General features: G+C 35.3%; 1 pseudogene; it reads left to right on the plus strand.

Moving 5' to 3' along the window:
- Window positions 1–24,689: 24,689 nt before the first annotated feature.
- LOC118017445 lies at window positions 24,690–24,812 on the plus strand (annotated as a pseudogene).
- Window positions 24,813–26,926: the final 2,114 nt, after the last annotated feature.

Raw genomic sequence — 26,926 nt, forward strand, 5'->3', positions numbered from 1 at the left:
TAGCAGAGAAAGCCAACCAAGAAGAACCCTAAGACCAGGTGTGGTTCTCCTATCACCATAATATATACCCACATATGTCACTCAGTCTCTCCCTATTTCCTCCAGGTGATGGTCCAGGAAGAGGGAGGATAGAGGAGACAAAGGAAGAGCTCTTCAAACTGTAAAAGTTCAGAAAGGAAGCTTCTAATCATGACTGCAATGTTAGTTCTTGAATTAGATTACACAGCTTGTCCAAAAGGCATTAAGATTTAGACTAGAAGAAAGAAAGAAAGAAAGAGAGAAAGAGAGAAAGAGAGAAAGAGAGAAAGAGAGAAAGAGAGAAAGAAAGAAAGAAGAAAAAAAAAGAAACCCTTAAATTATAATTAACTTTGTCATTGTTGTTGCCAAAACAAAGAGTAGCCCCTAAAGGAAATTTATTTATGTAATAAAAATATTAGTTTTTGTGCACATCTGTCTTGTAGTTATCCAACTTATACCAGTTATAAAAATGAGATTCAGTAAGATGAGAAAATATAAGTGTTGCTTCTGCTCTGGGCACCTTATGACCTCTTTCAATCTTTCTGGCTTTATCAATCTAATAGCTTGTCAATCTAAATTCTCTGTGACGGTGAGCACTTCTATTTCTTCCACTTAGGTAAATGAGTCTTTAACTAAGAGGTTAGCTGTAAGAAATGCATCAGGATCAACACATGTGAGAGAATATAGAGTACTTCCAGTGTAATATGAGGTCTGGAGAAATATTCATATGTATAAATAGATGAAACAAAATGTCATCAGCATGAGATAAAATAGTTTCAAGTGTGATCAAGTGGAGGAAGAGAGAGATAATAAATAAGATGTTTCATGATTAATGAATGACACCAAAGCACACAGGATCCATACCCCATAACTTTTTTTTTTACTATGGGCATCTCCTGCTTTGCTGTAGATATTTTTAAAAAAGGAAATGATAGCAACTGTAAGTCATGAGAAATAGTAAACCAATGATATTCTCCATGAGGCAATAATCACCTACTTCAGAAAAGTTTTTCAAAGCTCAGGCTTCTGTATTCTTAATAGGCTGTTTATTGAAGGGCAAAAAAAAAAAATTATAACTCCCTTGAGCAGCAAGCACAATATCATGATTTACCTCTACTAAATACAGAAAATCTTTACACATGTCTATTGGCAATGGTGTTCCACAGATGTTAGCATCATGCTTTGTTTTTAAACTTTATCAATAATATCAACAGTAGTCTACTCAATTTCAGTCACTCTGAGGAATCCAAATACACATCACCTTCTCCAGGGCCTCAGGTCCTAAAAAGAAGACATCAGCTCAAAATAAGGAAAAAGTAGAAAGGTCAAAAGGGGCTTTAGGAGAACTTGTAGCCAAAATGAGAAAAAAAAAAAAAAAATGTGTGTGTCTGGGGTATGTATTAAATTTCACCAAAATCATTTTATAATCATTTTAATACAAAAGGCTTTCGAGTTCTGTTGTCTTCATTATTGTAGCACACATATATTATTGATGGCTGGCCAGAATAACAAGTATATTCTAATATATCTCAATACAGTGGTCTGAATTACTTTATATAATCACATCCACCTCTTTCCACCCTGACTACTGAAAATTGTGCAGTTTTGTATATAGAAATAGAAAGCTTTTCTAAATTGTTAGATGTTAACAAATATTCCATGATAAAAGAGACTATAATTGAAAAGTTTGAGGAATGTTGGTTTAAAAAGTTAAATAACTTTATGTATTTCAGGATTTCTCAGAAAATTTGCTAATGAGAATCAACAAAATATTAGTGGAAGGTGCCCTGCTTAGGGGATCATGAGGGTGATCCAGAAACAAGATGCTTGAACGGGTCAGGAAGTGGTGTTTTGTAGGTAAAAGTCACTAATGTGGTACCAGGAACAGAGGAAGTGAGGCTGGAGAAATAGGGTGAAATCAATTATGTGGGGCTTTGTCATTATTCCAAGAGGAGTGGAAAGGCTTTGAAAGATTTAAAATAGAGGAGTAAGTAACCTGGGTGTTAGAAGATGATTCTGGCAGCACTGCAGAATAGATTTGGGTGTGGAAGAAAGAAAGGAGAATCCAACTCAAGAGAATATACTGGTAGTTGAGAGGAAGTAAAAGATCTTTAGACCAGAGCAATGGCTATGGTAATGAAGAGACATGCCTACACCCAAGGCAGTTTTATTGACTGATCTATGTATTCATTAAAAAAATTATTTGGTTCCTACTATGGAACTCGAGCTGTTCTAGTCAGAGGAGATATCAGCAAACAAGATCGATAAGGACTCTGCTCATTTAGAATGTGTATTCTCCTGGATCCAGAAATATAAAAACATATGTAAACAAACCAATTGAATAAGTAATAAAGTTTAATATGATCAAAATAACTCTGCAGAAAAAAATCAAATACAAGACTATTTGTGAAAGAATAAATTAGAATTCATAGAATTGAAAATATAATTTTTGAAATTAAAACCTAAATGGACAAGTTAAATAGCTTGTTAGAGACAGCTGAAAAAAAAATAAAAAGTGAATGGGAAGATATTATCTAGAATGAAACACAAAGAGAAAAAGAAATTTAAAAAGTACATGGGAGAGAAATTGAGAGAAAAGGAGAAAATTTATGGTGATAAAGGTCAGAAAATCAGCCACCTGTAGGGGGTGGTTATTGGTAAGAGGCACAATGATGCCTTCTGGAAAAATGAAGTTGTTCCATACCATGGGTGTGTACAAAAATAAATTTGTATAAAAACACATTCTGGGGTGGCTGGGTGGCTCAGTCATTAAGCATCTGCCTTCGGCCAGGGTCCTGGGATTGAGCCTCGCATCGGGCTCCCTACTCAGGGGGAAGCCTCCTTCTCCCTCTCCCACTCCCCCTGCTTGTGTTCTTTCTCTTGCTGTGTCTCTCTCTGTCAAATAAATAAAGTCTTAAAAAAAGAAAAAAACATATTCTTTTTTTTTTTTTTAAAGATTTTATTTATTTATTTGAGACAGAGAGAATGAGAGAGAGAGAGCACATGAGAGGGGGGAGGGTCAGAGGCAGAAGCAGACTCCCTGCCGAGCAGGGAGCCCGATGCGGGACTCGATCCAGGGACTCCAGGATCATGACCTGAGCCAAAGGCAGTCGCTTAACCAACTGAGCCACCCAGGCGCCCCGAAAAAAACATATTCTTATACTTGGTTCAGTGTTCTAGATGTAAGCTATACCTCAAAAAATAAAAAAATAAAAACAAAACTAAAAATAAAAGGTAGATAAAAAGAAAAATTTAAAAATATGTTTGATTAGAGTTTTATATGCAGAGAAGGAAGTGAATAGATGAAAAGCAAAGAGAAAATAACTGGAAAATTTCCAATTATGGTTTTGTTTAACATTTTTTGGAAAAATAGAAATGTGAAGAAAAAAAAACTCTATAGAATTACCTTTAATAGGTGAGAAGACAGTTTGAGCTTTGCTTATCATAGCCAGTGTTTTGAAGGATCTTTTCAATACTTTTGTAGCTTCATACAGAACATTCCTATTATATAGTGTGAGGGACAATCTATAACACATGGGCTTCATGCTACATTTAGTATATTGGATATTAAACTGTGAACATTATTCTAATCATTCATTTAGAGCAAAGACCTCAAAAACAGGCAAGAGAAAACTTATTAAAAGGGATGTTAGGATTTGGAATGTAAAAGGAAAGAGTGCCATAGCTCCGCCACCACTTTTATTTTATTTTATTTATTTTATTTTTTTTTTAAGATTTTATTTATTTATTTGACAGAGAGAGAGGCAGTGAGAGAGGGAACACAAGCAGGGGGAGTGGGAGAGGGAGAAGCAGGCTTCCCGCCGAGCAGGGAGCCGGATGTGGGGCTTGATCCCAGGACCCTGAGCTCATGACCTGAGCCGAAGGCAGACGCTTAATGACTGAGCCACCCAGGTGCCCCTCCCGCCACCACTTTTAAAGCAATTGGTTCCCATGAGAATAATCACAACTGTTAGGCTTCTTTTTATCTTTATAGGACCCCATGAGAGGTATAACAACATCTTTAGGTTGCGGGTTCCAGGATGCTAATTGAATAAATAAATATTAAAACAAGGCCAGTCTTCTTAAGCTTTCCAGAATTATACTTTCAACCTTTCCTCATTATTTATTTTTTTTCATCCTTCATTTTCGTGTCTCCATCCTTTTCCTGTGATATCCAGTTGTATATTCAATAGTGACTATTGGAAAAGCCACATCATCTCATAAGCAAAATTCTGCCTGTGTTACTCTACTGCACCTTCAGTATAATGCATAGCATTTTGCACAATTTGTATCACCAAGATGCCTGTAACAATTTGATTTTCTGTTTACTCATGCACAAAAATATTGCTGAATATTCTGTCACAGGTTAGATTTTCCAGAATATACTAGAGTAGAATTTCAGATGTAAGATATGTATTAAGAAAGAGCAGTAAAGGGGCACCTGGGTGGCTCAGTCGGTTAAGCGTCTGCCTTTAGCTCAGGTCACGATCCCAGGGTCCTGGAATCAAGCCCCACATCAGGTTCCCTGCTCACTGGGGAGTTTGCTTCTCCCTTTCCCTCTGCACCTCCCCCTCCACTTGTGCTCTGTCTCTCTCTTTCTCTCTCTCTCATATAAATAAATAAAATCTTAAAAAAAAAATAAACAGCAGTAAAGAGAAGGATGGGGGAGAGGAAGAATTTAAGTCATGATACTAGCCCTATGTAGTGTTGGCTAATTTAGCAGGGATGCATGTACCATTCAGGGGTACTTCCTTCCCAGTGGCATCACTTCCTATGCCACAATGGGAGAGTGAGAAGATCTTGTAGTCACAAGTTACTTAGTGAAAGGAGTGGACTGGCCAGATCTGGAGTAACTGTCTGCATTGCTGCACTCTGGTATCGGAAGGAAGACAGAAGAAATGGAACAGTGTGGAGGACACAGTCGCAAGTCAGCAGTATCCAGGAAAAACTGGGGAGAATTCTCCCCACCAGGTTTAGAAAGATCAATGTGCTGAAGTTACAAAAAAATAAAATAAAAAAAAATAATAATCCAAATAATAAGCAGTTCAAATACTTGAATTTTCAAACTTGTCTCACCAAGTCATATAGCAGTAACAATCTAGATTTTTCCAGGAAGTGGAAGTGCCCTGAAACTATCTTACAGTTAACAAAATAAAGGCACATTTTTCTGATACAGTTCTCACAAATGTAAAGGCATTCTTCTAAGATATCAAGAAAGGAAATGAACTTCTTTGCAGTTACCTATCATAAAAGTATGTTAACCTTTTAGTCAGATGCTGTTGAAATGTGTTTAAAAATTTCCCCTTCCTTTCAGCATATGGTAGTAGTAGATGAATTATTTATAAAAGGGGAAAAAATGACAAGACTATACTCCAAAATAAGATACACATCCCAGTCTATCAGAAAGAAAACAGAAATTCAATAAGATAGTAGGGCTAATGCCTGAGGCCAGCTGGATGGCAACGCCTGAGGCAAAAAAAAAAGGCTATGAGTTCATTTTCTGTGACATGATTGGTCATTGAAATGTCCCTATTGAGAGTAGGGTGACCAAAGTCAGTTTCATTTAGTGGGCTAGAGCATGGATCTTCTGTCCACATAAGACTGATGCAAGAGAGCTGAGGGCATTCATTGCTTGGGGCTGCAATTTCTATCAAGCTGTCTACCTAGGGTCAAGAGAAAGCAGGCAGAGTCTCAAAGCCAGAAAATTATCCAAGTTACTTGCTAACTTATTTATTACCTGTAATCTTCCCAACATGACAGTGGGGTTGGGCCCTGAGTACCTCTATTTCCACACTGGAGAGTTGCACAACTAACATGGAGGTAACAAGAAAAGCACTGGCCAGATAAATGAGTTCAGAGTTTCCCTGCAACCTAGCCTTCTCAGAGTCATTCTTTAACTTCCTTGGAAACTTCCCCTGTCTCTCTTTGCCCCTCTTCAGTTATTTGAATCCATGTTTTGGAAAATACTGATCTCAGAAACTCTGATATTCTAATAATTTACTGTTTCTTAGAGTGGGTTTGTTTCTTTTTGAATTTTTAATGTTAAGGTATCACTTCTGCCACCATTTTTAATTTATGTCCTGCCCCCGTAACAAGGCACACTAAAAAAATCCGTTATACATCATCAGACTATTCCTTCTACTTTACATGTAATTTATTAAATTAATATCACCTAAAAAGTATGTTAAAAATAGATGGCTTTCTTATCTACCAATGAGATGCATAACTGATTCTATTTGAGAGAAGAAAGCGTTAAGCTAAGTGAGGTTTCAACATCATCTAAGGTAGCAGAAGGAATAAGTGATCTGTAGAAGGCAAGCTGGCTGATTAAACTAAGCCAGAGTCTAATCTTTGACATGAATGGAATTTTCCAAATATTTTCTTCTTAGGGACCCAGCCTGGAAGTCCTGGAATCATTTTTCTCTGACTTTTCTAAAAAGTCCTGCATATACTAAAAAAAATATAGTCACTTTCTGCAAAAGAAAACTAAGATTTCCCAGTCCAAATACTATAATTTTCCAACTAGATCTTAACTTATTTAGCCCTACATTTTTTGTATTTTCAACAAATCTGGGTTAACATTGGTAGTTCCTCTGATTTGTAATCCTATGAAACAGATAATGCCTAAAGTTTAAAGAATTACATTTAGTCAGGCATACAAATGCTCTATGATTTTGGAACAAGAGGGTAGGTAAATTTCACTTTTACTCAGGCTGCCAAAATGGACTACAGTTAAAAGCACAGATTATTTGCTTTGTCTTCATAGCATCCACAGACGTAGTAAGAGACAAGACTATAATGTACTTATACTATTTCTTGTGCATAAGCAGAGGTTTAATTTTTTTCCTAAGAGAATTGAAAATTGAAGACAAACATGTGAGCATGTAGGCAGATACACACACACACACGGAATGGAAAGCATTTAAGCATTTTTGGTTGATTCAATACCCCAATCCTGTTCTTTTCAGGGGCAGAGATAGCACCTATGAAACACTTCAACAGACACCATGTTTAGATTTTATCTGAGATTATATAGATTTTACTGTCACTTATCTGACAGAATTGCAATGTGATCCATTGACAGGTTGGTATAGAAAACTTGGGTTGCAATGAATGATGTAATAAAATTTTAAATTTTTTCTTAGGTGCAGCACTGGACACATTTTTAAAGTCTGTAAACTTTACTTACAGTGCTTTCTTTCCTCTTTATCAATCTGTCTCTTTCAGACTACTTACCCTTTGCCAACCATATTCTAAACACTTCTATCAGTCTATCCAACTCATGAGAATTACATCATGTTTTGTTTACAGAAGAGTTTATGAACTATTGGCTCCAAGTCTTACATAGTTTTTAGAAGTTTTGCCTGATGTTTGCTAAAAAAAAAAAAAAAATCAACAACCAATACCAATACTTAAATCTTGACTTACAGCTTTTCTCAGAAACAACTAGAAACTTTGGGACTGTTAACTCTGCCTTCTCACATGGTAGTAATTGTTGAGTGTTGAATAGAAGCTGCCCCTCCAGAAAGGTTAGGTGGTCCACAGTTCACACAGGCTCTTCTAGACTCTTTTGTATTACACTTGGATTTAGGCTATTTCTCTCATTTACATTAACAGCATGGCCCCTGTGGGCTTTTGAGTTTGTGACCCCTATTATATAACTTTCTCTCTGAACTGTCAACTAAGCCCAATTAACATGTTCATTGATAAGACAATATCTTCCACTGGTACATATTAATAAGAAATACTTGAAAGCCTTCAACACTTAAACCTTTCAAAATCTTTAAAAAACAGAAAGGGGTTAAATAGAACATCTGTTTATAGAAATCGCTATCTCTGGACCAAGTGTTTCCTGAAAACTTAAATGTGGGGTGCTGATTCTAGTTTCACAAATGGCTATATGATCCTCTCATTCCATCTTTTTGAACCTCTATTTCTATACCTGTAAATATAAAGAAATTGGATTGTTAAAACTTCCCCTTTCCCCACCTCATTACCTCCACTTCCACCACGATTCCTTCTACCTATCCCTTAATCTCCCCTTAGTTTTAAAACTAAGATTTATTGTTTCCTTCTGGAGTATATGTTCCAGCTCTATTTGTACTTAGACCTCTCTGTGTTCACAAGTATTTTATGCATACCTCTATTATAGTCATTATCACACTGCATTATCATGTTTTGGTTTTCACAAATGATAGGGTTGAATTTTATGTATTGTATGTAGCAATAATAAGTGTTCCATTTTTTAAATGTCTTTAAATTTGGTCTTTAAGCCAGAGCATCTAAGGCCTCAATCTCCTGTCCAGGGGAAAATCCAATTTTAGGACTGTTACAGAGGAACTTTCTCCTTAAAGCCAGGAAAGATGCCCATGAAATCAGATACACTCACGGACAAACATTCTCCTCAATCAACAGTCATCACTACTGATAATTTTCATTGAGAGAGGTTCTGCTGATCTCTGTAAAGCTTGGACAAGAGTATCTTAGCTTAGGCCAGAAGCCTGCTGCCTAAAATCCAGTCTCCATTAACAATTCATTCAAGCTAATCACCTGATAGCTTCTATGGGCCATTTCTCAATAATTAGTGAAACCACATAGCCATCCTCTCTCTCTTGCCTCAAGAAAATCACTTAATTTTTTTTTTTCTCAAGTTGACACATTTCCATCACTTCTAAACTTTAGCATTTTTGCTTTCCGGGACCTTTGAATTCCATCTCTTCTAGGATTCTGGATAGGGATTAAATTGCAGATGCTTGTCAAATTTTCCTCTGTTCCCCAAACATTAAGTTTGTTAACCACCTTTGGAAGAAAGAAAAAACAAAAACAAAAACAAAGCCTTTAGCAATCTTATTAGGATGAACGTGTTGCCAGTAGAATTCTTTTTTTTTTTTTAAAGATTCTATTTATTTATTTGAGAGAGAGAGAATGAGAGACAGCATGAGAGGGAAGAGGGCAGAGGGAGAAGCAGACCCCCTCCTGAGCAGGAAGCCCGATGCGGGACTCGATCCCGGGACTCCAGGATCATGACCTGAGCCGAAGGCAGTCGCTCAACCAACTGAGCCACCCAAGGGCCCTGCCAGTAGAATTCTAAGATGGCACTATGATTTCTTCTCCTTAGTATCTCCCCTTGAGTGTCAGTTGGCCTGATCTAATCAGATGAGACTTTTTAAAGGAACGTCTAGAGGTCCAAGACAGGGGAAACCAGAGCAATTTAAAGCTACATCAAATGATTTTCTGCTGACCTTAAATGAGAAAATTGCCATGTTGCAGAGAAGGCCATGAGGCAGGCAACTCTGGGTGGTCTCTGAGATCTGAGAGGGACCTTCAACTGACACCTATCAATAAACTTCAAGGAAATATATTCTAAAAATAGCCAGTGAACTTGGAAGACGACCCTGAGCTCCAGACGAGAACATAACTTGGGTGACATTGATTTTAGCATTGTGAAATTCTACTAGAAAGCCCAGTTACACTTGAATCCAGGTATCAGATCTATAGAAATAGTGAGAAAATATTTTTTTAAGGCTGCTGATTGTGGTAATTTGATATGTATCATAGAAAAATAATATGGAGACTTCTTACAAGAGCTGGGAGAAGAGACAATATCTCAAAAAGTTACCCTATAGTATTCATGAATATTCTTCTTTGCTTATTTGTAATTTCACTGAGGGTAAAGATTTGTCTTAGTTGTGTTTGTTTTCTCAGTATGAGCCCAATATCTGTATGATAATAGACCATATATTTTTTTGCTTGGATAAATTTATGGATAATATAAGCCAGCAAATGTTATTGTTCTAAGAACTTTAAATATTAAAAAAAGGAAAAAAAAATATTTGGGGATGATCTGAGGAAATAACAGGATTGGGTATAATACTTTTACCAGAGTGTATATCTTAATAAATATATAGATTTAAGCAAAAGAGATTGAAGTTAAATGGGTAAAAGAGCAAGTAAGATAAATTAATATGCATTTAATAGGACTTTGTCATCCCATAATGAGATATGGACAGTCTACTAATTGCCATCTTTATTTTGGAAAGAACACCTGAGGGCATGAGAAGACTTCTATTTCTTAGAAACATTTATATATAATACATAAAATGAAGTCACTTTAACTTTTAACCGCATAAAGGAACACACATAGATGCACACACACACACACACGCGCCTAAAATGAATTAACTGAAAACTAGTGTTCCTGAAAATCCTACATTTGAAGTAAGGTATGTGTGAACACGGAAGGAGCAGAAGGCATTACAATCTAATATTATACAGCAACAAAATCTAATATAATTTGAGACTTCCTACAGAGAGCAATCATATCAGGGAGTAGGAAGGTAATAGTTCCTCTTTACTAAGTTCTGGTAAGAGCATTGGGAATACATTGCACATTCAATCCTAGGGATCTCTGTACTGAAAAAAAAGAAAGAAATTCATCAGCTAGAAAATATGTGAGAGAAGAGGTACCAAAGGTTGGGGTGTTAGAAGGATTGAGGCTCTTTGGGAAAATAACAAAATAACTTATAACATCTAATTGACCTAAATCATCTGGAGTAGGTAAAATTTTCTTCAGTTACATGGAGAGTGTAGTCACAGAAGACACTGAAGAAATTACTAGGGCAGTGCTTCCCAAAGGTTACCTTGAAAACAATTTCTTTAGGAATCTGAGTGGACTCAGAAAAGCAATTCAACCTTAAAATTTTTCTCCCCAATGATCTTTCCTATCACTTCCCACTCTTCATCTTGTTATTTAAGATTTTTGTACTGTCCAGGGCTTTATTCTTTCTTTCGGTTATAAACTGTAAGCTACTTTATACAGAAGTCCATCCATTCTGTTGTTATTATTTTTGTTATTATTAACAACAATGAACAGAATGATAATCTTTCAAATTTCAGGAAAGTTGAATATGTATACACTCTTAATCAGTGGAATGATTAATTTATTAATCTGATTTACACAAGCAAAATATAAACATTGTTGGTGATGACATGTATGTTTTTATGCTTTTACTTGTGCTTTAGGGAAATCCATAATATATAAATGTATTTTAAAAATGGTGAGATGCAATTCCTTAATACTTAATTCTTTCCAAATTCCAAATTGAATGCACTAAGCCATTGAGAGATTTGGATGCTCTTTGGCTTCATTTTCATAGTCATAGGTCTCTGACAGCATTATTTGTCCTAGTGAGATTTCTTTCTTTTCTGTCTTCAATTGTTTTAAAAAAATTATTAGAACTACCTGCATTTTGAATGGGTCTTTATCAGGGTATTTTGTAAAATTCTTTTAAATACTTTAAACATCTTTTCAATTATTTCCTTTATGTTTGCATTTAATGCCTGGTGTGCTTGTTTTATTTTTGCACCCTTAATGAGTTTGTGATTATGTCTCTTCTGAAACAAGTAAGCTTATTCAATAGGGACTTGTCCTGGTGAGGATCTTTCAGATTTCTGTGAGATGGATTTCTTGTATTCCATTCTACTAATAAATGGGTATGTGCTGCATGTCCACACTCTACATGGCTCCATCCTCCCCCTCCCAATTTCCCTTTACAGCTTGCTCTTTGAAAGAAGAATCCACCCAAGGATGTTACCCCCTTCACTGAGGCCTTCAGAGGTAGGAGTTGTTACTATTGTGTTTGTAGTGACTAATGTGAGAGAAGTGTAGGAACTGAATCACAGTCTTTCAAGAGCAGAAGGATTTGCCTGCCACAAGAGGGCTAAATGGTAACCCTCAAGTTCTCTTACTGAGCAACTGTATTTCCACTCAATAAGCAGGTAAAGGCTTTTTAAACTGCATTTTCTTCATAATAATTAATTTTCTTTTAAGTCAGTTCATTTTTATAAGAAAGAGTTCAACAGCATACCTTAGACCATTACACAATACAGGATTATGCTATTTATACCAGTTGCAAAAATTGATAGATACAGAGGGTCGCAGTTGGGATGAGTAAAGATGCTTAGTACTTAATTAATCACATTTTAGTAAATCCTTCTAATTGATTTCACAGAGATGCTTCAACCAATTGGAGGGATACACATAAAAATGCTTTACTTTTTTTGTATAACTGCTAATACCTGTACAATGTCAAATCCACTTTGCTAGTGGGAAATGAATTTCCTTAATACATTTCACTTTGGTTACATTTTTAAAGGTAACTTGGATTTGGAATTTAGTGTAGACAATTTGATTTCAGTCTGATATTAATCTTTTTAGTAATCCCTCTTACCACAGCTGAGGTGAGACTCATAGCTCTGAACTGAAGGCATAAGGTTGGTTATTCTCTTTCAATTCCTTCCATCTTCCCAGGGCTTGTTTCTTGTCTATCGGTGGGAAGAGAAAAAAGAAAAGAAGATTCCTATACCACCACCCTTGATGAGTAGGTTATCTTTCATGTTAGTAGTAAATGCTTTTTATTTTGTGAATAATTACAAAGCTGTAAAGGCAGAGTTGTGACTCCTCATAATGACCCCCATGGTGATATAGATCATGGCTCAGCCTATGGCTGGATGTGGGTGTGAAACCCTAACAGGCCTTGCTGGTGAGCATCTCTCTAGGCCTTGGTGATTCCTTTAGAGATGGGACTATATCATATGTTTTTCCACATGGTAACAGCACACCACATACTTCAGATGGGCTCAATCCCCACCAATTCCATAGTCCCTGATCTCAACCAGTTCCAAGTTTCCAACTCAGAGGGTAGCAGGCAAAAATAGAATCAACTTTTCTTACTTCAAGACAAGAGAATTAGGACTGGTAATCATCCTCCCTCTGTCTCATCACAATGCACAATCTTTTGTCTACAGTGTTCTTTTCCTGCACTAAGAGAGATCAACCTATGCTGCATATAAGCATATGCCCAACTGGACTGAGATGTTGAAAGATAACCTTATATTTCATATCTATTGGTACAGTTCTTCCTTGGGTTTGGAAGGGAGTACCTGTCGAGTACCATCTCCAGTTTCCTTAGGGATGTGAGAAAAGAGGGTGGCCTTCTTTTATAAACATTATACTTTCCCCAAAGATAACCCTCCACCTCCTGAAAGTTAGGAATCTTTACTAAATGGCAGGACCATATCGAGAGGTCTATAAAATAGCCCAAATTGAGCAACCTTCTCAACAGGAGTTTTAAAAGCTCAGCAAGATGTCCAAATCATTAATGAGTTGGTTTTCATTCACAAGTATCTACTCTACTCCAATGTATTTTAACACAATATAATTATTTTATTATTTTAAAAAAATGACATGATCTTATGAATTCCTAGATTATACTAGAGTTTCTGGATTTCTAAAATCAATTTTCACTCAAAATATATTTATCATAAAAGGATTGCTTGTAAGAAAAATATCTAACCATAGAAGAATATTAACCACAATATAAAGGTCAGTGATATTTGGGCTGCTGTTTTTACTCCTTGATAGACAAGTCTTCACAAAGCAGGTTTTTTTTTTTTTTTTTTTTTTTTTTTTTTTAACTTAGATTAGGGCAAAGCCTCCAATAGCTTCCATCAGTCTAGAATAAAATTCAAACACATTGATAACAATGTTAATAAGCCCCACTGTAATTTTGGCTAGGTTATATATTAGACCTTATGCCTTTCTATTTCTTCCCTACCATTTTTCTTCTCTAGACACATGGGTTTTTTTCTTCTGTCCCTGGGACACATCAGCTGATTCATGCCTTTAGGTTTTTGTCCTTCCTGTTTCTTCTTCCTAGAATATTATTTCCTTATAATAAATAAATAAATTTTAAAAAAGGGGAGCACCTGGGTGGCTCAGTCAGTTAAGCATTGGATTCTTGGTTCAGCTCAGGTCATGATCTCAGGATACTGGGATAGAGCCCTCAATCATCTGCCATGCTCATCGGGAAGTCTGCTTGAGGATTCCCTCTCTTCCTCTCCCACTCCTCCCACCCCCACTTTCTCTCTGAAAGATAAATAAAAAAATCTTTAGAATATTATTTCCTTAAAAGTCTTTCATAGTACACTCTTTCTTCCTTCAGGTGTTACTATCAAATGAATTCTGCTCCCCCCTCCCACGTGCATTCATATATTGAAGCCCTAATTCCCAGTGTGACTGTATTAGAAGATAGGGTCTCTAGGAGGTAAATTAAATAAAGTCATAAAGGTGGGGCTCTAATCCTGTAGGACTAGTGGTCTTATAAGAGGAAAAGATAGAGATATATTTCTCTCTCTTCATGAGCACATACCAAGGAAAGGCCAAGTGAACATACAACAAAATGGCAGCTAACTACTAGCCAAGAAAAGAGACCTCAGAATGAAACATTTCCTGAAGGCACCTTGATTTTGAACTTCCCTGTCTCCATAATTGTGAGAAATAAATTTTTGTTATGTAAGTTACCTGGTGTACGGTATTTTATTATGGCAGCACAAGCAGACTAAGAATGGTGGCAACTCAAATACCACCTGCTTAGAGAGAACACTCTCAGGTACTCATACCCTCTAAGAGAAACATCAAATATGGTTCATAATTTGATCCTTATTCTAAGGTTTTAACCTTACTCTCTTTCCTCTGTTATCTCATTATATTGTATAGTCTTAATGCTTGATAACACCTTCCTGTTTATTTTCCTTCAGACTATGACTTGGATTTTTCTGACCAAGCCAACTTTAGCCCACCAATGGTATTTATTTCCTCTGATCCACTATAGCTCTTGGGGATGCTTTTTTATTTTATTTTATTTTATTTTATTTTATTTTATTTTTTGTCTGTGGAGCTTCATGGAAACTACTCTTAACAGATGTTCCTGTGGCATCGTGAACAGGATCCAAATAAGATAAGAAGGAACTTTTCTGCTTTGCCTCATGAGTTGTTGTAATTGCCATTATAGTGACAACCCTCCCCCCCACAAAAAAAAGTGCTTGTTTAGTACTGATTCTTTATAAACTCTTCAAAATCTGCCAAAATATCACTTGGAATTAAAATTAAATTTTTCCATTTCTTTGTGTCTTCCTCAATTTCTTTCATGAGTATTTTATAGTTTTCTGAGTACAGATTCTTTGCCTCTTTGGTTAGATTTATGCCTAGGTATCTTATGGTTTTGGATGCAATTTTAAATGGGATCGACTCCTTAATTTCTCTTTCTTCTGTCTTGTTGTTGGTGTATAGAAATGCCACTGATTTCTGTGCATTAATTTTATATCCTGCCACTTTACTGAATTCCTGTATGAGTTCTAGCAGTTTTGGGGTGGAGTCTTTGGGGTTTTCCACATAAAGTATCATGTCATCTGCGAAGAGAGAGAGTTTGACTTCTTCTTTGCTGATTCAGATGCCTTTTATTTCTTTTTGTTGTCTGATTGCTGTGGCGAGGACTTCTAGTACTATGTTGAATAGCATTGGTGATAGGGGACATCCCTGCCATGTTCCTGACCTTAGGGGGAATGCTCTCAATTTTTCCCCATTGAGAATGATATTCGCTGTGGGTTTTTCATAGATGGCTTTTAGGATATTGAGGTATGTACCCTCTATCCCTATACTCTGAAGAGTTTTAATCAAGAAAGGATGCTGTCCTTTGTCAAATGCTTTTTCTACATCTATTGAGAGATCATGTGGTTCTTGTTATTTCTTTTATCAATGTATCACATTATGTGATAATTTTAATAACTTCCTAGCATTATATTATCCATATGTAACCTAATGATTTAGTAATCCCATATCATTGAATAGTAACTACTGATGTCTTTTTATTATCGTGAACAATGCAATGTAGAAATTGTGCAATTGTTGAATTATTTCCTCTGAGTCAATTTCCTGATGTGTAGTCTGAGCAAAAGGAGGTATGTCTTCTTCAGACTTTTGAAAAAAAATATTTGAAATTATATGTTGTGCTGTTTTACAATGCCTATTGTCATCACCAGCATAGCCCTTGGGAATGATTTATTATAGAGTGGACATTCATGGAAATGACTTCTAATAAGTTATCCTTCAAGCCCAAAGTGGTAAAGGATTTTTTTTTAATTTGCATTCTTCCACAAATAATATTTTAGTTTTTTTAAATAATGATCACTTTTGAACTATTTGTACAAATTTGTGTTTTGGCAACCCTCTTTTCTGAGTGAAATCATTGAGTTCCAGATTTCTTTTTTCTCATAAATATAATCTAAAATATTTTTTTATCTTCTTTCTCTTCCTCTTGCCTTCCTTTTCTTTCCCTTTTCTTTATTTTTTTCTTTCCCTTTTGAGCAATTTAGTCCTAAAAGCATTAGTAGGAACAAAGCAACATAGATGTCCATGGTACAGGGTCCTGGGGGTCAGAAGCCACGATAACCTAGAGCAGGGTATGAGAGCTGGCAGGAGGTGGATTGGGAGTCCACACAGAGTAGTAGGCAGCCTGTGTAGGAAAAGTAGTTTGAAGAAGATGGTCTGGTTTGAGGTGTCACACCTCAGGCACTGTAAGAAAGGTTTGCATGTGGGAAGATGGACTGTTTTGAGATACTAGAGTCCAAGAAATATGCACAGGGGCCTCTGTATTGGATCAGTGACCCAGTATAAGGTGTTATAACTGATCAGAGAGAGGAGACCACCATGTGATTTTAAGATCTTGGATTGTGGTAGGGAGCATAGTTTTGGTGCAGAGAGGTCAGGCTGGTATGACAACTGTGAGCTCAAATGGGATAAGAAAGTCATTCATCCATTGGTAACAGCGATATGGGGTGTCAGGCACTGAGAAGTGTGAGGAGGGCATTTCCACAGAAAGTATTCATTGTGAGTGTCAGAGCCCAAGCAAGGTGGGAAGAATTTCTAAATGATGCATGGTCTGGCACAGGAGGTCAGAGCACAAGCAGAATAAGGAAAGTAACCACATGGGGGGAGGAGGTGACAATGAAAATGGGGCATTTGTTACATATGAAGAAATTGATCAAGTAATTAAATATAATAGGATAATGACCAGATTTCTTACTGTCTAAGAGAGAACTTCTAGTTATAATAAGGCAGAACAAAGAAATCGTGGTGTTAGTTCTATATTTGTATATACTTGTTGGGTACATATATTTGTTGGATATGTTTTTCTATATATTTTTTGAATATGTATATACATATATGTATATGCATGATCATGCGTGTACATATATATACATACATACACATAAAATCTTGTAGATATCTTTATTTGGAGATTTGGGGAATAATCACACCTCAGTAGCAATACATACAGTTATGTCATTGTGAAGGAAAGCAGGGTTTCCTATAGAAATGGCTAGTTTCAAAATTGGCCCAGGGAAATGATGAGACAAGAAGATGCGCCTGGAATGTCTGTGCCCCCAAAGAAGAAAGTGTTTAAAGAATGAAAGAGACATGTCTAAATAACACAAAAGCCAGGTGTATTAGGTTCTTTATGGCCAAACTGTAATAACTCAAGCATCAGAATAATAGTAATAATAGATTATTTTGCACTCAATAAACTAAGAAACCATGAGTCTATACAGATGTAAATAAGGGAATAAACACATTGAAAGTTTGATGACGAATGGGATCTTTTTACAAATTCAAAAGATTGCCCCATGAAAGACATATTAATTACAAAGGAGTAGAAGAATAACTTTATACTGGAGAAGCCTGGCAAATAACAAAGTGAACATCATTAATAATGATGTTCAAAGTGAACATCATTAATAATGAGACAGATTGATATTGCATACCACTTGATAGAAGTAGTTAAAAAAAATGTACTATCACCACTGTGATGTTTCTGCCAAACATGTATGGTCTAAATCTTCATGAGGAAATGTTAGACAAACCCAAATAAAGAGTCATTCTACAAAAGAAATAGCTTATAATCTCGAAAGTGTGAAGGTTATGAAAATCAAGGGAAGACCGAAGAGACTAAGAAGACAGGATATTTAACTGCAGTAGATGATGCTAAATGGAAACTTTTTGCTATAAATACATTATTCGACAAAACTTGAAGAGAGTCTGAGGATTAGATGGTATAGCAAACAGCCTCCAAGATATTCTCAATGACTCCTGATCCTACTATTCACGTCTCAGTGTAATCCCCTCCCTTTAAGTGTGAACTGGACCTAGAAACTCACTTCTAATGAAAACAATATGGTGAAAGTGAATAAGATGCTTCCCTCAGGAGTAGGTTTCAAAAGGAATGGGGCTTCCAACTTGCCCCATCTCTTGCTTTCTTACCTTCTCACTCTGATGGAAGTTGCCTGATGTGTTGTCAGTTGCTCTTTGGAAAAGCTCATGTGGCAAGGATGTGAGGGAAGCTTCTGATCAATATAGCCAGTGGGGAACTGAATCCCTTAGTTCAAGAACCTGAGCACCTGAATCTTGCCAACAATCATGTGAGTGAATTTGGAAGCAGTCCTTCCTCAGCTGAGTCCTCAAATGAGGCCACAGCCCAAGTAAATATCTTTACTGAAATATTATGACCCAGTGGAAAGAAGCAGCTAAGCCACATTCAGATTCCTGTCCCACAGAAATTGTGAAATAAAAAAATGTTGTTTTAAGTAATTATATTTTAGGACTTTTTATGTCATAAGAGGTAATATTACACATAGTTATTAAATAGCATATACTGGCTAAGTTCTTTATTTTGATGGCTATTTTATGGTTATGTAAGAAAATAGCCTGTTTATTAAAAAATGCACACAAATGTTTTGGAGGGCAATGAAGTGTGAGCTTGGCAATTTACTCTCCAGTGACTTAAGAGAGAAATATTTGCTTCTAATATTTCCAATATTTATTATTTAAAAAATTTGTTTGAAATAAAAAAAATAACTAATAAAGCCTAGATTTTCCTTACTATTTCATCTCTTTCTGCTTGGAAATATTGTTATTTCCTTATGTTTATCTTTGGTTGTCTATCAAGAACATATTTGCTTCTCTGGAAGCCTTATTGTTTTCCTTGGATTTAAACAAAGGGAGTTCAAATATCAAAGTAGATGAAGGAAAATATGTGAATTCAATAGCTAGACCCAATGTCTCTTTTAATTTCTGGGTGAAGATTTAAGTGGAAAATACCTACTAGAATACATACTAATTATATATTCTACAGAAATGCATTCCCCTATTAGTACAGACAATCAAGAATTAACTGAGCAGAAATAAAGCTCTATATAGGAGATGAGAAAAACATTTCATCACCTGAAAAGCAAGCTCATTCTATTCCTAGTTACACAATAACCATTGTTATTTGGGAGCAGACACTTGGAATTAATGATATTTGTGATCAAGCATTAATCTTCACATTAATTGTTGAGAAATTTTATTCTCTGTAATTATATTTTATTCCATGCATTTCTCTTATCTATATTTAAATTTTTATTTAAGCAAACAGTTCTCTTTAAAAATGTCCATTAGATGATCTACTTAAATGTCTACATTTTATTTATTTATTTTTATTTAAATTTAATTAGCCAGTGTAAGAGTACCTCATTAGTTTTTGATATAATGTTCAATGATCATTAGTTGAGTATAATACCCAATGCTCATCACATCATGTGCCCTCCTTAATGCCATCACCCAGTTACCCTGTCCCCCCACCAACCTCCCTTTCTGTAAACTTCAGTTTTTTTTCCTGGAGTCAAAAGTCTCATATTGTTTGTCTCTCTCTCTGATTTCTTCCCATTCAACATTTTAATCAAAACAAAAAGCGAAGTAGAATCATTAATTTACAATAAACTCATATTTATGGAATTTTTATTTCTAAGACTATAGCATTATTTTGAAAGTATTTTTACAAACAAAACATCCTATGTCAAGTTTTTCTTTCTTTAATTATTTTTAAATAATTTTACTAGGTGGTTGATAATTCACTCCCACCTACTGAGACAAATATTTCTAGTTAAATCCATGAAGAGTCAGTGAGACTCTTTGTGTTCAGCACAAGTCCTATAGCATCTATAAACAAGAACAATCAGATAATATAAATCAGGCATAGGCAACATATAATTCTTGTGTTTGTAAAAGAAACATAAGTCAGTTCTGGAGATTATATGCCTCTACACCATGTATGTGATTTTTTTTTCTTTCTTTCTGTTTTCTTTTTTTGCTTCATCCTCTGCTTTCTTCATTCAATACATTCACTTCTAATTCTTTTTATTTTGTTTTTGTTTTCTGACCCTTACCATTTCGCTCTTACTTCCTGTCATTCAGCAATGTTCTGCAAAGATGAATTCAAGTCAGATGTTTATGTCTTTTTCAAGATTACCTTCCTTATAGATATTGAATGATTTGGGGGCAACCATATGGTTTAAAAATCATTAAAGAACCTAAGAAAGTTAACACCAACTCTAAGGCCAATTGCAATACAAGATTTTTGTGCATGCTTCTATGCTACTATTATGACTTGCATTTTTCAACCCACTGATATGATCTAGGCCACTTCTACTGATAGCTGGGCTGCATGATGTAACAGTCAGAGAGAAAAGTCACATGGAATAAAGAAAATGTACATCAGGTTTCACCTTCAGTGGAATAGAAAACTCCAGTCATCTTCTTTAGAAGTACATAGTGTTATTAAATTTTGAAACTTTTTACTAGAACCTCAGTTTTGAGAAATTCTTCTTAAAGCTTTGGAAGTCTGTAAACATCTTAATTTTAGAAAATCTGGCAGAATGTTTAATTACCAGAAGAAGATCATGCTATTAATCAAATTTTGGAATTGCTACTATTACAAATAAATGATTGTAGAGAAATTGAGGATTTAATTACTTCTTTCAGATGCAACATTCTGTTTGCTTTCTCTTTTGAAATTGTCCTCAAATGAAGACAGCACAATAACATCTTGAATGAAGTACTGATAAACCTTATTTAATTTGTATCCATCCCTCTTAAGATTCTACTCCTATTAAAAAGGAATGGCTTGTTGATAAGAAAGCGGTCCAGTATTATGACAGATTCAATCTCCTCAAACTACTGACTTTCAGTTTGGCTCCAGAGAAAGATTACTGACTCAGATATTTATTTTGCTGGCTCTCATATAGTTTAAACTCCATAGTTGAGTCAAAATGTTAAAAGAATAAAATGGTCAGAGAACTCTGAGAAATCTTATTAATTTTTTAATGGTGTTGAAAGCTTACCAAAGATTTTTGTTCCCTAAAGCTACTGCTTTGAGTAAATCAGAGGGGATTTCTTTTTAACTGCTGAAAAGAGGCAGGTCTTTCTCTGGTTTTCTCTGTATGAAATGACAAATGTGGAGTTTAGGCATGTCTTATGGATGCTTGTCTGACTATGTCAGTTGTGATTTTTAGAATACACACAGCATGTATACAGACACATGTATACATGCATACATATGAATTTGCACAGTAAAAATATGAGGGAACAGGAAGTATAAATGAACCAATTGATGGAAATTGTGTTTATGACTGTGGTGGGTATATACCTAATCTTAGCTACCATTAAAAGTTATGGAATTGGGATGCCTGAGTGGCTCAGTTGGTTAAGCCTCTGCCTTCAGCTCAGGTCATGATCCCAGGGTCCTGGGATTGAGTCCTTCATCAGGCTCCCTGCTCAGTGGTGAGCCTGCTTCTCCCTCTCCCTCTGTACCTCCCCTGCTTGTGCATGCGCTCTCTCTCTGGCAAATAAATAAATAAAATCTTTTTTAAAAAAGGTACAGAATTCCCACAAAGTTATTTTTTATGGAAAAAAATCATATGATATTTTAAATTAAATATTAGGGCATGGAATAAAAAACAAAAGAGGAAGAAGGAAGAAGTGTGGCAAGAGAGGTGCTAACAGGCAGGGAGAGTTACAAATAAAATCTAAGAATACGATACCTGTCAGTCTATTGACAGACTAGTAAAATATTTAGTAACAAATTGATAACATGCAAAATAATTATTGTATATGAGGGAATTATGTTCAACTCTCTAGTTGACTTACCTTATGAAGTTTTTATTCAGTTAATTATCCAACAAATATTAAGTGAGTGCTTGCTATGTGCCACACCCTATTCTGGCACTTCAGAAAAGACAGTGAACAAAACAAACCAAAATATGTATTTTCATGGACCTTACATTCTAGAGGGAGGATTTTTTTTTTTTAGGATTTACACTTATTTATTTATGTATTTATGTATTTATTTTTTATTATATTAGTCACCAGACAGTATTTCATTAGTGTTCCATGATTCATTGTTTGTGTATAGCACCCAGTGCTCCATGCAGTACATGCCCTCCTTAATACCCATCACTGGGCCAACCCATACCCCTGCCCCCCTCCCCTCTGAAACCCTCAGTCTGTTTCCTGGAGTCCATAGTCTCTCATGGTTCATCTCTCCCTCCAATTTCCCCCTCTTCATTTTTCCCTTCCTTCTCCTAATGTCCTCCATGCTATTCCTTATGTTCCACAAATGAGTGAAACCATATAATAATTGACTTTCTCTGCTTGACTTATTTCACTTAGCATAATCCCCTCCAGTTCCATCCATGCTGATGCAAATGATGGGTATTCATCCTTTCTGATGGCTGAGTAATATTCCATTGTATATATGGACCACATCTTCTTTATCCTGATGAGTGTTAAGTAGAGAACATAAAGCAGGGAAAGGGTATGGGGATTCAATTTTAGTATGGTGGTTATGAAAGCTGTCACTGAAAAGGTGCCTTTTGAATGAAGTGTTGGGGCAGTGAGGGACTAGCTCTGCAAGATATGGGAAAATAGTATTCTAGATGAAAGGACAGGAAGTGAATGGGCTCTGAGTGAATGGGATATGTTTAAGGAAGAATAATAAGCAATCCCATAAGAGGTGTGTGAAGAAGGAAGAGAGCAGTAGAATAAAACATAAACTCTTAGTAGTGACAAGACAAATCATGTAGTGCCTCCTAGGTCAAAGGATTCCAGGTGTTACTCTTTGTGAAGAGGAAAGCATATGAAGAACATGATGTGATTTATCATGTTTTAAACAGATCCCTCTGTTGATTGCAGTGATGGTTTCAAAGGGTATATACATATGCCAAATCTTACCAAATTGAACATTTTAAGTATGTGTAGTTTTTTAAAGTCAATTATGTTTCAATAAAGGCTGTTAAAAATTCCATTTGGCTGCAGTGTTGAGAATAGAGTGTTCCGGGGGCAAGGCAAATTCAGGGAACCTGCCTGGGGCTCATTCAATGATAGAATTGTGAGATCACAGTGCCTTGGACCAAGATGATAGCGGCAAAGATACTAAGTTAGAGTGTGCTGGATATATTTTAAAACTGATGCCACCAGGATATTCTGATGGATGGATGTTCACCATGAAAGAAGGGGGGTGCAAGGAAGATACCAAGGTTTTGGCATAAACAACTGAGAAGATGGATTTTCTATTAACTAAGATGCAAAAGGTCAAAAGAAAAACATGTTTGGATATGGTCTAACAGGAACTCTGTAAGATTGAAATGTCTATTAGACATCCAAGTGAATCTGTCAAATGGGCAGTTGGATAAATGTATCAAATTCAGTGGACTAGTCTGTGTTGGAAATATCAGTGTGGAGCTATCTATCATCTATCAATCTATATCATATCATATGTTCACGTATGTATATGTCTATATGATGTTTAAAAGTATAAAGCTATGTGTTACCCCTTAGTGAATGGGAGACAAAAAATACTAAACTGTGGAGGCATTCTCAAAGTTAGAGGTTAGGGAGATGATACAGTGTCAGTAAGAGAAACTGACAGAGAATAGCCAGCATATGGGGAAACAGAGGAAGACAGAGTGATTACCCATGTAAATGACACTAAGATGCCACAGAAGATGAACCCTGACAAACAACATTTAGCAACATTGAAGTAAGGTTAATGTTGGCCACTTAGGAATAAAAACCTTATTGGAAGAAATTGAAGATGAGGAAAAGAGAAATTGTAGGAAGTGAATAAAAACAATTCTTTACCAGTGTTTTTCTCAAAAGGGATAAAGTGAATTATAACATTATCTGGAGAAGGAACTAGGCCAAACAATTTGTTTAAAGTGGGAACAAAGAGCTTATTTCTTTGTTAATAGGAATGAACTTCTAGGATGGGAAACTTGGAAGTAAAAGCAATAAGGGAAAATTGCTGGAATCATGTCCTTAAGTCAGCAAGAGGGATTGTGTTCAAGCATACAAATATAGAAATTGGTCTTACCTAATGCATGGACAGCTCACCCAAAAAGGAAGGAAGGATATATGCATACAAATACAGATAGGTAGATAGATATGGCTGCAGCTTGAGGAAGTCTTTATATGATTTTTTTTTCAAAAAAATAAGACAAAAATTCATTAGCTGAGAGTGAGGTTGGAGTAAGGGAAGTTGGGAAGTCTGAGAAGAGAAGGATAATTATGAAAGAGTCATTTAAGAAGGTAGAAGAGTGAATAAAGTAGGGATGTATACAGTTGCCTAGCAGCATTAGGGCTAACTTGACGTTCATGATGATGGATATAAATGCATATAAATGGAGAACAGTTAGCACAGTATCATCATTTTCACTATAGCCATGTTCAGACATATGAATGCAGCTATGTGATAGAAAGAGCTTTAGATTTAACCAGGATTGTGGTTTAATCAAAATGAGAGTGGTAAATGATCAGAGATCTTATTCTCATTTGTCTGGCTTCAAAGCCCTTTTGCTTAATTATTCTACTAGATTCTTTCCACAGCAATTATATAGATTCTGAGGAGAGAAACAGAATAATGTTCTAGATGCTTAGAATGTGTAAAAAATATCTAGATACCAGCTTTGCGCAGTGGCAGTATCGTAGCCAATGAGGTTTATCCGAGGCACGATTATTGCTAATTGAAAAAATATCTAGATACCAAAAATGCAAAAATTAATCATAGCCGGGTTTTCACTTAAATGGATTCATGGTACTAGATATGAAAGTATTTTACAAGTCCCTTTCAGTTTTATTAGACAAAAGTGGGTAAGCATTTTGAAGGGACTCTCATCCACCAGATTTTTCAGCATATAAGCAAATATATTTTTACAATGTTTTCCTCATTAATACTGTAGAAAAATTGTGTTAATAGTGGGAAAAAATGACTTGTGTTATTTAAAAGTTTGATATATTCTTTAAAAGACTATTACTGTTGTTATTGATGTTCATATATGTGACAAACAGAACAGCCAGTGAAAAACCACCATGATATTTTAGATTTAGTTTTATAGATGGTGTTTCTTTCAGAAGTATTATAATGTTTGGCATAGCTGCTAGTTTTATGTCTAAAATTGATCCAAAATATCTAATTTGTAATGATAATAAGATAAAATTGTATTTTTATTATCTTATTTTATTTTTTTAAAGATTTTATTTATTTATTTATTTGAGAGAGAGAGAGAGAGAGAGAGAGAGAGAGAGAGAGAAACAGCATGAGAGGGGAGAGGGTCAGAGGGAGAAGAAGGCTCCCTGCTGAGCCAGGAGCCCTATGTGGGACTCAATCCCAGGACTCCAGGATCATGACCTGAGCTGAAGGCAGTCGCTTAACCAACTGAGCCACTCAGGCACCCCAAAATTGTATTTTTACATAAATATTAGAAGTCGGCCTGAAACTTACTATAAAAAATGAAAATTTAGCAATTAAATTTGGTCACTCACATTTACTGAACTCTTATATTCCAAATGCTATTTTTCAGCACTTTTATAAAAGTTTTCTCACTAGAAGTACACAACAATCTGAAATAGGAGCTAAAGCTATTCCCATTTTACAAATTAAAGCAAAGAGAGGTGTAACAACAAGCTCATATCCATAGTAAAGATGTATGTGCAAATATCTATGTATATAAACATGCATTTTTTAGTATACAACAATGCACATATAATTTTAAAAACAGCTTATTAGTCATTTGGAATTTTGACATTTGTTATTTAAAGAAATATTCCAATTTAATTTAGTTGAAAACTCCTTATTTAAGGAAAATTCAGTTCATGGTCCAATACAGGGTGTGGGAAAAAAGAGGAACAGATACTAGGGAACATCAGTTGGCAAATAAAACAAAACATATGGTAAAAAAGCCAAATTGGCAAAATTTTATGGAGTTCCATTATAACCTGACATTGAAAATATTAATGACAAGACTTATTTACACAACTTTACATATATACATATGCATATATGCACATATCCTCTACTCTCTTTACATATATTGTAGAAAAATATATATGTAATTTAATAAATAAGGGAATTCAAATATTAAGTGAAATGTAATCTGCCTTACAGCAGAAGAGACATTTCTTATATTATTAAAATATTTTAAATATTTCTTCAATTGTTATATTATTGACTTATATGAAAGAAATTCATTGTCATTTATATTTTTCATAAAAAATAAAGTAAAAATGCTTAGACGTGTCACAAACCTTCTAGTAAATGCCACCATTTTGGAAATGATGAAAAGGCAAGAGCAGACGAGTTAAGATATGATTATTAAAAGAAGCACACTTTATAGGTTTAAACTAACATAATATTTGGGCATTCATTTAATTAAAAATTTTTAAAATGATTAAGTGTAGTTTCTTGAAGACAATGTAAGTTATTTGACAGTTATCAAAAATCTATTCTCTTATTATATGGACTCTGATAAGGATATATAGTGCATTATGCAAACATTAATTTAACTTTTACATTCAATTAATTGTTTTAGGTAATAGAAATATAGATATGGAAGAAAACATTACTGACTCCAAGGGGACCAAATAATAGTTTACAGTAAGTTACATTCTGGCAAAAATAAACACAGGGTGCTAGGAAAGCCTATATGATGAGTAACTTTATCAGATGTACACTGACATCAGAAAAGGATTCACAGAGGAGGTGAGGAAGCAGAATCTTACACGGAGAGCAACTAGTGAAGGTAAGGTAGACTGTAGGTAAAACGGAAATTGCAGAACGAGATACTGCTATGAACCTTGTTCAAATCACCAATATCTTTCTTCCAGATTATGGCAATAGCCTAGTATCTGGTCCTCCTGTTT

Source organism: Mirounga leonina, unplaced genomic scaffold, assembly GCF_011800145.1.
Source record: "Mirounga leonina isolate KUSES-001 unplaced genomic scaffold, KU_Mleo_1.0 Mir_169, whole genome shotgun sequence".
Lineage (NCBI taxonomy): Eukaryota > Metazoa > Chordata > Mammalia > Carnivora > Phocidae > Mirounga > Mirounga leonina.